The sequence below is a fragment of the Schistocerca piceifrons genome, chromosome 3 (assembly GCF_021461385.2).
Source record: "Schistocerca piceifrons isolate TAMUIC-IGC-003096 chromosome 3, iqSchPice1.1, whole genome shotgun sequence".
Taxonomy (NCBI): Eukaryota; Metazoa; Arthropoda; class Insecta; order Orthoptera; family Acrididae; genus Schistocerca; species Schistocerca piceifrons.
The window spans coordinates 787508071-787520356 of record NC_060140.1 but is presented as its reverse complement, the minus strand read 5'-3'; positions in this window follow the sequence as shown (position 1 = coordinate 787520356).

Here is a 12286-nt window from a genome sequence, read left to right as displayed (position 1 = left end):
AGAAGGTGCCTTGTTAAGTTTGTGTTGACTCATTGAATACGATCTAGACTCAAGTCATTTGAATCTGACACCGCAAAATGTGAGAGCATAGTTGCAGACGTTGCTGTAGGATGTGGCTAGATCTGTTCCGTTTTTAGAAAACAGCCTCTTCTGTGGCACGTGTTTTTTCTTGTGACTCCTTCTGGGCTAGTGAAAGAACTGATACTGTGGGTTCAAGCAGCACCTACTTTTGCCGAAGACGATGTCACCTTTTTTGGCTAGGTAACATTCCAGCAGCATTCAGATAATCTTTTTCTTTTCATGTGATAGTGTTTCTTGGGTGCTGGAGTCAGATTTACAGTTAATTGGTCTAAAATTGCGTCCCTCTTACTAATCACAGACACATCTGCAGCATCAGTAACAAGTGCATCTGACAGTTCATGATTTTTAAAGGAATATCACCACTGCTCGTCTTTTCCATTTTGCAAACAATATGACTGTGGTTATACATATTTAATACTGTAATCAATGCATGTGCAGGAATACCAATGAATGCATACTTCACATTTACTGCACACTAATCGACATTTACAGTAGACATGATTGTCTTTCACAAGATAAACTTCTGATGATCTTGAAGCAGGTACTTCCCAGCCACTGTCTACCCTACGAATGAAGTTGTTCATTAAAGTTGTCTTGTTACTTTACTAGTTATCGTTCCTTTCACAGTCACAATAAGCATATCAAAGAGATTCCTTGTTACAAACATCAATTAAGATTTACCTTTGTCCAATCATTTCACCTGCATTGACATATACGTATTTCAATGCCTTGTGCATACTCTCTATGTGCATGTTTGTGTTGAGTGAAGCATGGATCGTGTGACCATATGCCCAACACTGTTCATTTTCTTCACAGTAGGTATTGGAATAATGACAATATTCGGAAGTATCTGGATCTCTTCAGAGCTTCTGGAATGCTTTTTGCAGCCACTCTTCAAACATAGCAACTTATCTCACATGTTTTAAAATCCTAACAAACTTCTACACCTTATTTCTGTTTATTGATATCCTAACAAACTTATACACCTCATTTCTGTTGTCCCTATCACTGTCATTTCTGTCAGAAACGAGGGAAGTGCATGCAAATCCTTGGTTCATATCATCCAGTACTAGTATAATGGTAAATTCAAAATCATAGCCATTTAGACTGAGAGTCCGCCGGCCGAAAGTCGAGAGGTTCTAGGTGCTACAGTCTAGACCCGCGCTACCGCTACGGTCGCAGGTTCGAATCCTGCCTCGGGAATGGATGTGTGTGATGTCCTTAGGTTAGTTAGGTTTAAGTAGTTCTAAGCTATAGGGGACTGATGAAGTTAAGTCCCATAGTGCTCAGAGCCATTTGAACCATTTTTTGAACTGAGAGTCACATCGACACAAATATAATCATTTCCGTATTTTACTAATAATTCACCATGTACATTATTAATTATCACTAATATAAAATCTTCGCTGCTTAATTCCAGATGCAGGTAACACGAAACCATTGCTTCTTAATTCTACGTATAGGTTACTATGGCTTACAAAAGCAGTACACACGGATTATCGCTATGCTTAACTTTGTGTACCTAAGTTTCGATGGTGATTGCTTCATTAATGTATAACAGACTATGAAGCCAAATTATAAGAATCTGCAGCTGTATGCAAACCTTGCATCGTTATGACATATAATCTCTCCAAATTTGAATCCTGCAGTGTTGATCAAATTTTATGAAGAACAATTGGAAACAGTAGTCCTACAGCAACGTGTGCAGCAACGCTCTCGGGTTCTTGTGGAGTCAGATTTAGATATTTTAAGTCTAGATCGTGGCCAACATTAGTCGACCGAAAATTAATAAGGCACTGTCCTTCCTTATAGAGGACTTTCATCTCTGCAGGACACTACCCATTGAATTCATTGCTTCCTACCATTTTTGTTGCTAATCCCTTCATTTTTGGAAACAAATTGACCTGAACAAAGGCAAACATATATACTTACATATTAAGGGATTTTTAACAAATTTAGTAACACAGTGCTGTCTCTGACACAGACAGCAAAGGACTTGGAAGAGCAGTTGAACGTAATGGATAGTGTCTTGAAACGAGGATATAAGATGAACATCAACAAAAGCAAAACGAGGATAATGGAATGCAGTCGAATTAAGCCGGGTGATGCTGAGGGAATTAGATTGGGAAATGAGACACTTAAAGTAGTAAAGGAGTTTTGCTATTTGGGGAGCAAAATAACTGATGATGATCGAAGTAGAGAGGATATAGAATGTAGACTGGCAATGGCAAGGAAAGCATTTCTGAAGAAGAGAAATTTGTTAACATCGAGTACAGGTTTAAGTATCTGAAAGCATTTGTATGGAGTGTAGCCATGTATGGAAGTGAAACATGGACGATAACTAGTTTGGACAAGAAGAGAATAGAAGCATTCGAAATGTGGTGCTACAGAAGAATGCTGAAGATTAGATGGATAGATCACATAACTAATGAGGAAATATTGAATAGGACTGGGAAGAAGAGAAGTTTGTGGCACAACTTGACTAGAAGAAGGGATCGGTTGGTAGGACATGTTCAGAGGCATCAAGGGATCACCAGTTTAGTATTGGAGGGCAGCGTTGAGGGTAAAAATCGTAGAGGGAGACAAAGAGATGAATACACTAAGCAGATTCAGAAGGATGTAGGTTGCTGTAAGTGCTGGGAGATGAAGAAGCTTGCACAAGATAGAGTAGCATGGACAGCTGCATCAAACCAGTCTCAGGACTGAAGACCACAACAACAACAACAGTCACACAGTGTTTGTCGAATTTTGGTTATGCAGAGCCTTCCATTTCCACATTCGACTTAACAGAAAACCTAAAATTTTTAGAATCTGCTTCAATTGTACACATCAAACAGTCCAAAGTTTTCTGTCGCGTTATGCCATGAGTCTTTTTGTTGGTGGCGGTTTAGTTTCTTTTACAAGTAAAACTCTTGTCAAATCGTAGCACTGGCAGGAACATGAAATTCATTATTAGTAACATGAGTTATGATTTCGTTCCGATGCTGTGGGTGCACCTTGGAAATATGCTGCCCCTGAGTCTTGCTATAATTGTATGAGTATCCACAAATTTCACACATGCAAGCACTCATTTTAAATACTTTTAACCACACAAAACCGCTAATAGGTACTGGATGGTGATTCTGGAACATCTGGAATTCTCAGGAAATTAAATTTTATCTGGAATATCTCAGGGAATTTCAGGAATTTTATAAGATCCCAGGGAATTCTGCATTTCAGTTTAGCACTGAAATTGAATTCTATTGAATTTTGTGAATTTGAAATATTGAAATACGTATTACTTCAAATTGTGTTTATTATATGGATATTATACCAGATAAATTATCCATGTTTAAAAACTATGGTTAAACTACTGCTTGTGCTTGGTATATAGTGCAACTGAGATAAAAGAAAGGAAGCCATTATTGTGGTATTCTGTCCCCCCCTTCCCCTCTTTAACAGCAGCATATTGACACTACCATCAATTTCACACCTGGAATTGTCAGAGAATTTTTTTTTTCGAGTTAGAATAGTAACACTGGAAATGGTGCAGAACTATTAAATTATGTACATTGTTGTTATTCATTATTTTCGTTGGACTGGAAAGCTGATAATGAAGAACATTTGCACTATTCCTCAACGTAATTTTAACTACAACCTGTCGGAATAATGTTCTCCTTCAGATCTATTGAGACAGGTGTGTCAATCCAAAACAGATCATCTACGTATTATGTATCTGTTCTCTGCAGTACTCTACATCTATGAGGTTCTCTTCACTGTATATTGATGTATATGGGACTAGAACCGTGTATCTACACCGATTCTTGTGAGAGCATAGACCTTGTAGCCTATGTGTTTCACTGTAACTGAATGAATGTTGAAGTGATAACTCATTATTTTTTGATGAATAGTATTTGCATAGCCTATCCGCAATTTACTATATTTTTGGTGTTTTCTAAAATTGGAATACTTGGCAACCCTTAAAGAGTAATCACATCGAATTGTCTTATTTGTTTCAAAGAGAAGTTAAATTGTGGATGCAGTGGGAAAAATGTTTTTGTTTCCTTGAAGCGTTCAGAGTTTAATATTTCCTTTTAGTAAGCAGTTTCAAACCTATACGATAGTCAAGAGCGAAATTATTCCTAGCCATTAAACTTGGTATTAAAAAATTGCTGTCTATCACCCTACCAAAGCCAGATGATTAACTAGTTTGAACTACAAATTTCCAATAGTAGGTCGTGTACAACTTATTTCCACATTTGTTTTATTCAGATGTCTGTAGTAGTTACAAGAATATTACTGAGTCAATAAAGGTATTTTCTTACAGAATTTGTATCTTGGTGATACTTTGCCCATTTTATATATTAAATAATTACCAACTTGAAAAATGAAATGGTAGCATTGAAAACTCATCATTTATAAAGATTGATCAGTATATATTAATGAAACTGTGATCCTAGCAATGTTATGTAGCGGTGTACACTTCACAAATAGTGCTGCGTTGCTTCTCAGTAAAAGTACATAATGTATTGTCGTAACTCTCATCTGTCACAAAAATCTGACTGTTTTATAATGTCCTCCTCTATCCTTCGCAGTACCTGTGGTTGGCTGAGTTGTCAACTAGTGTTGACAACTTTCAGTGCTACCTCATTATGTCTCTGCTGCACAAAGTTCTTAATATGTAGTTCTACACTGAACAGCTAAGATGATTTCACCACAAGAATTCTTTTTGGTTAGTCAAACATGTACACAATGTGAAAATACCTTGAAAATTAAAATCATACAACAGAACATCCAAGCTGGAATAACACTGATTTTAAGGTAACGATCGATTGGTAACATACAGAGGAGCTGTTGAGTCGCTGAAAGGTACAACAAAATACTGCTATACATGTGAGCTTGTGGCCAAAAGGCCTTCCTCTGATGTAGAGAATATACAAACATATTCATACAGCCACAAATCTCTCACAAATGAGTACTATGTCTGGCCACGAACAAGGCTTTTCGACCCAAAGCTAGTTTAATCTAGCCTTTTCTAGATTAAAATATCAGACCCATAGAACCCATGCAGCAAACAGTTTGCAAAACTGAAAGTCTTGTGAAGATATGTCAAAACTCGTAGAATAATTTCCACCTTCATTTGTCATCAGTTTGTATTTTCACACGAGACTTGGGATCACTAAGCTGTTAGAGTGAACCTGATTTTCAATAATTATTCAGCTGACGGAAAACAAAATTAAAAGATTATTTTTATGATAGCGTGGGGTTTGAATTAATGAGGTAGATAGAGTGTCTTATTGATTGTGCATAAAATTCCATTCACAATCTGCAGAGTTTTTGTAGCCACACAGTGTCACTTTCTGCATCTGGCTATTGGATATCCTTACAGCATACTGTTGCAAAATACAGTCTGCTTCACTAGGCAAGGCCGATTCCTGTTTCCTCACCCATATATCACTGTCCCTCACGATTCCTCACCCTGCTTTGGATTGTTACTCCTGTTCAACGTGTTTCTGTTGCTGTCGGGATGGAAGTAGAAGTTGTGTGAGTGGGGAGTTCTAGCTGGTATGAATGTGTGTTTCTCTTTTCTGAAAGGGCATTAGCTGAAAGCTTATATATATCTGTCTCCTCATCATGTATGCCTGCAACTCAACGTACCTTTATGGACAGTAACCATCTACTCTTTTTATAATAACGTTTCGATTCTTAGATTTTTATTTGAAACTTTAAGAAAGATCAAAATTATGAACTGGTCATGAGTTCAATGCAAATAACTGATTACCTAGAGGAGTGCACCCACCAGTGGAGATACATCAGTCTTCCATTAACGTTTGGAAAACAGCTGCAGAGCAAATTATTTCATGTGGAGACAAGACAGTTGGAACAAATATTCAAGGATACAGAAACACATGAGAAATTAAAGTGTGAGGTGACTGGAAACAAAAAGAAATCTACTGAAAAGTGGTGTTGTAAGAGACTATATACAAGAAAGAAACACAGTTGTACTATTTTTTCTATAATCCTATTTACTTATGTGTAGATGACCAGAGAAGAGCGATCTACCGTGTTATTTTATATAGAGAAACTGTCAGCACTGAAATTTCAGTTTGCTGCCCTCGTGGTAACATATTGATGTAGAAATGACCTATTATATTATGGATCCTCTGATAGCACAAACAAAAAATTGTAAAGTTACACAAATGTGGACATGTGTTTGTACATTTTTGTGAGAAGGAGCCCTCATGGATGCAAATGGTTACTAGTGTGTAATGTAATGGCTTTTGTTCTGCATAAGAAGCTGTAAGATCGGAAAACATTTTTATTTGGATCAGTGGTAAGTGGGTGATAGCTTCTATGGGAGCCAAGGTTGACAGTCAGCTAAAACAGCCTGGCTTGGGGAGGGGGGCGAGAGGGAAGATGCGGTTATTTGTTTGATTTCGAGTGAATGATGTGAACAATCGCACATTAATTGGTCATTTTTGTAAATAACACAAAACCAACACATTTTCAACTTAAATATCTCTGGTTTGTTACATTCAATGATTCTGGTAAGAGATCAAAAATACCTACAAATTAGTAAAGGTGCATACAACTCGGTGGAAAGTTGCTGGTTTGCAAATTCAGAAACACTAGAATTTACACGTCTCCCTCACGATAAAGTACTAAATGGTTGTTATGTTCCAGATGCAACAATATAAATTCTGTCATTGGAAAAGGAATTACTAGAGTTCTACATTATTAGGTAACATGACCTCACTTCTTACAGCTATTCCCTTTCACTCCCTGCTTTGGGCTGTTGCTGGACAGCAGTCAACGTGGCCTGGGATACAATGAAACCTTTGTCAGTATCAGTGTGTTGTCCCCTGCTCAATTCCATAGAATGATGTAAAAATGTGTATATCTGATGCTTCCAGTTTCAGCTGGACAGTACATATGTCCACATGAAATTATTTTCCAAACTGTAGTAAACCATCCATTTTGCTGCAGTATTTATTCATTCCTCCAGGGATCATCTTACAATGATATAGGAATTTTCATTGTAATACAATGAAACTAAATAGATAAAATATACTGCACGCATCACAGGAGGGGCGACTAGGAAATTTACAAATATTATAGATGCAGTACATAATAAGAATCATGCAAGGATACAGAAGAATTTAAGGACTTAAAGTGTGAACATAAAATGAGTATCCTTTGCTTTTGAACTGAGTTGGAAGGCAAATACTACAAAACCCAAAACTTGCTGACTTGGTCTCAGATGTGACAGTCAGTTCTACAGAAAATGTAGGTGAGGATGTCAGCACCTTAACTTACACTAGATTCTTTAACCACAAGTACTCGGTATTTAGGTGAATAGCTTAGGACGTAATAGACTTCAGTGTTATGAAAATCAAAAGTTATATTCTTTAATTTTGGTGAGACACTCAGAAACAAATAGAGAAAATATTATGTACCACATTGACTTTAGTCACTCAAGATAATACACTCCATCCTTGGTGATACTATCAACAGATATTTCTCAACAGAAGTCCTTATCCCAAGTCAGTGGATGGAAATGGTGCCCACTGCAATTAACAAATATCAGATTTATAAGACACTGCAGAAGAAAGCTCATGAATCAAAAAAGACAGTACAGATCACAATTTTATTTTTGTTTTCTATTGATAATATTTTCAATTCACATATTCAGTATAGATATCTATTAGTTTAATAATACGCTCTTTCCACAGTGTGAGGTAACAGGCGAGTTGTGGCGCCCTGAAAATATTGTATGTTTGGAGTTGGCATGGCCGTGCTGGGACCTGTCGGCTGGTCTTTGCTCGTTAGCTGCCAGGGTCGAGGCCGACCACGTGGCTGGCAATTCCTTGGTGATGCTGTGTCGATGACATAGACTTGTATGCTGAGAATGCCAAAGATGGCGGACTTTGTGAAACAATCATGGCAGAAATTTCACAGTTCGTATAAAAATTAATAGTAGCCAGATGAATCATGATACCTCAGAAATAAACATGTACATTACCATTATTTGCACGACAATTCTGATCGCGTTATTAGATTTTCAATATCTTCATTAGTTTAAAGTTTAGTATCTGACAGAAAATTATAAAAGTAACACCCAGCATCGAATTTCTAAAATCTAAACGGTTCATCCGATTTTCTCTATCAACATGTCTTTAGAAAGCTATTAGTGTAAACCTAAATCGGTATGAATTACAGGCATGTAACTTGAATAGTACATGAGTTATTGGAGGTCACATTGGCCAATTACTATTAATCACGTCAGGCCATAAGTATTTCACAGTGACACTGAAAACGGTAGCAGTATGCTTATAAATATATTTATTCGTTTATGTCTTTGTTCATATACGATATATCCTATTCATGAAGAAATTGGTCAAATATTTACTGTGTTTTAGAAAGCACAGAGGCATTAGCCTACTGGCCTAACTTTTGTTTCTATTCCTTTGAAATATCTTTATTTGTTTTGATTATGTATTTAATATTGTATGTTAGAGCGGCTTTATGGTCTAGCCATAGGATTATTTATTTAATTTCTAGTTATTTAAATGTAAATCAAGTATTTCGTATGTATTTCAATATGTTTGTTAGTGTGCGTTGGCTTGAAGAAATGGCGGGAGCGCTCTAGCCAATCACAGCACTCGTGAATGGGGAGACAGGATGGAAGTGGGAGAGTCCTGGACAGTACAGCGCGACGGACGCACGGTTGCGGGAGAGTGCGGGACGTGGAGCAGTGACGTACAGTCGCAGGAAAGACTTGGCGAGAGGAGCAGTTGGCTCGTGGTCGCGAGAGATAGAAATATTTCGTAGTGCTGATTTGTGCACTTGTGAGATTCCCATGGTTTCTGCAGTGAAGACGTAGTATGCATTTAGAAGTGAATACCTTGCGAGCTATGTTGTTGCTCTTAACTAATTATGTTCATTGTTTCATGTTACTTAACTTACGTTTAAATTAATCGCTGGACCATCGACCCCAATACTAGTTTTGCAGACATAAACGGCAATCTTAAAGGTACATCTGCTATCGTACTCGTCATTTAAATTCGTTAAAAATAGTACCAGCAGGTTTTTGAAATATTTCATTTACAAATTTCTACGTAATATTCATAAATCGCAACTGCTGATTGATAGGACCCTTCAACCATTCAATTCATCTGTGTATTGTATACTGCAGACTCAGCAGTATTTCGTTTGTAATGCAGAAACTACGCATCCCAGCTCCTAGACAGCGAAACCAGCCAAAACTTCCAATATTTCAACTCTGAGTCAGAGGGTACATAGTTTAGAAGCACATTTCACTTATGAGAAAGCCCACAACAGTTGTACTAGAAAAACTGACATTGATACTAATTATTGATTTTTCCCCTTGTTTTTATGACTGCCATACCTGTGATATTAAGAACTTTGATGTCTGAACTTGTGTAGACAATGGGTGCGGCTCAGAATATGGATAGGTGTGGAGGGGGATGAATGGGCGGGACTTGTTCCATGTCCAGGCTGTTTTATCAATAATACTTTCAAGAATGTATGAGTAATATTACACAGTCTGTCTGCATAACGAGAAAATGGCATAATAATGCATTTGTAGCTCTGTGTAATGTAATTTTAAAGGGCATTAGCAAGTTTGCTGGGGCTTAGTTTCTTGTCAGTTATTTTATAGATGCAATAATGAACAAAAAACTGCAGTGAACGACTTTTTCGTTCTTTGTTTTATTCAGGCAAATTTCTTACATATAAATTCTTTTAATTAAGTGACCTTCTTATATATAGTATTTGATGTTCGGTTGTGTCCCAGGCTGGTATGGAATGACTGCTCCATATAGTGGTGGCAGGTCAGTGGAAATGTCCAAGCAGACTGCAACAACACGTCATTGCATATCATCAGATGTAGTTGGTATGTCCCTGTAGACTGGGACTTTCAGGCTTCCCCACAGAAAACAGTAAACAGTTGTCAACTCTGGGGAATGTGTTGAGCAAGGTATAGTCATTCTGCATCCAATCAAACGATCTGGGGAAAATTCGTAAAACCATGCTGCAGTATTTTGTGCACTATGGACTGTACAGCATCATGTTCGTACCATAGAGTCCTCCTAGTCTGCAGAGGAACGTCTTCTAGCACCAGTGGAAGACGGCCTCTTAGGAGGTTGCACGTTCAGTGTTCCATCAATGAAAATTAGGGCTATTAGCTGATGGTCCACTATCCCACACCACACTTTTACACTCCATGGACACTGACATTCCACCTGATGAAGCAAACGTGGATTCTCAAGAGACCAATATTGAATGTTTTGGCAGTTTACCTGGCCATGATTCGTAAATTTACCTTCATCAGTAAGCAAGATGCATGTTACATCTGAAGTATCCTGTCATAATGCCCATGTACAGAAGCTAACACGATTCTCATAATCATTTCCATTCTGCTTCTGAAGGAGAGGGATGTGATGGTGATGGAACTTATTTCGATGGAGAACGCACAGTAAATTTGGATGACTCATACACCTTCCTCATGCCAAAGCATGGAAACTAACTCGCGGATCAACTGCATCATCAGCAAGAACATTATTTTCCACTTCTTCTATTGTCAATTGTTGCCCCCTGTTACGTTGTCAAAGTCTTACCTTACACTACTATGGAAATTACTGACTCAAACAAATACATTGGATTATTGAAACTATTCAAGTGCACTCGATATGTCACATGGAATAGTCATATGAAATTTTACCTATTTTATTGACATGCAGATCTAATAAATAAGCCAGCATTTCATGAATAAACCACTAACTCTCCACTAGTAATTCCTTGCGAGTAATTTCCCCGAACCGAGCTATGAGATGCAGTTCTGAGGGAAGGAGAATTATATGATGACAGTGCCCATCCCATATAGGCCGACACCTTCGCTTCAGGGCTCCTAGCAAACACAATGAGATGCCGCAGCCATTGCGTAGGCCACTGGCAAAAGAATCCCCTTGTCCCTGCTTGTAACAATGACCCTTTGGAAAGCCCTTCTACAGAAACACAGTCGGAGATGCTAGATAAACGTCCGGAAAATCCCGGCTTAAGACATTGTGACTCACTTTAGCCACCTGCGTTAAAATTCACGTGAAAGATAAAGATGTTTATCGCAGTATAACTTAGCAGAAGGTAAGCTCTGCCCTACGAAATAAAAGATGCCGGTGATAGGGTACAAAAATTCCAGTGGGTGGAGTTATAACATTTAGAAACGCTCGAATTCGCCAGAAAGAAAACGCATGGTCACCAGCTTTGATACAGGCAAATTGCAGACAGAGTAATTCGCTTCTTCTGTTGCAGAAAATCGTCGAGTGTTTGATCAAGGTGACTCACACCACGCTGAGACGATTACGAGAGTCATTACATGAACACTTGTTCACAGACTTGTATTAACTCGGAAGGAGATAAACTGCAAAGTCACCTAGTACGGAGAATCGCACCAAGCACTGACAGTTAATGCTTGCTAGTAATCTGATTGCTATTTTAGCCAAATACGCATACCACGACAATTAATTTAGCTAGGAAGTAAATAGGAGTCTCGGCTTCAACAAAGATGTAGGAAATGGAAGCGACTGATGTTTAACAATGGAGAGAAATTTAGAATAGATTCTCGCTCCAACAGCCGCCATTGCCGCCACCGACGTAAGGTGAACACACGCTCACTCACACTAGGCCAGCTAGTGATATTCAATTGACACTCAGAACTGCGGGCGCCTCCATCTCTCCTAATTTTTGTACATTCAGCCATGACCTATAGTTAAACATATTCACGATTGTCAGTCTTAATTGAAGCAGAAACGCGAGATACCCGATCTAAAGGAAAGGACTGATCAGCCAATGTAGAGTGCTTTATATTATGAATTTGTTGAATTGTTTTAACTGTGTACTTCTTTTTGATTGCTCTTTACCGACCCTCATTCAATTTTGGATAATGTCATTGTGTAGTTTAGCCTAATTCATATCTCTGAACCCAATCATAATTAATTTGTTTGTTTTTTTATCGACCCCCTGACATGGTCATCAACTATCTTACAATTAAAGAAATTTATAATGGTTAGGAACTTGGCTTCACAGTTGTGAACACTCAGTACCAATATCTTCCCATCCCTTACGTAGTTTTGCTAACACTGCCGTGACATGAAGTCATACTTAGAGTAAAAGTAGACCTTAATAACGAAAATCTAAGATTTTCAAT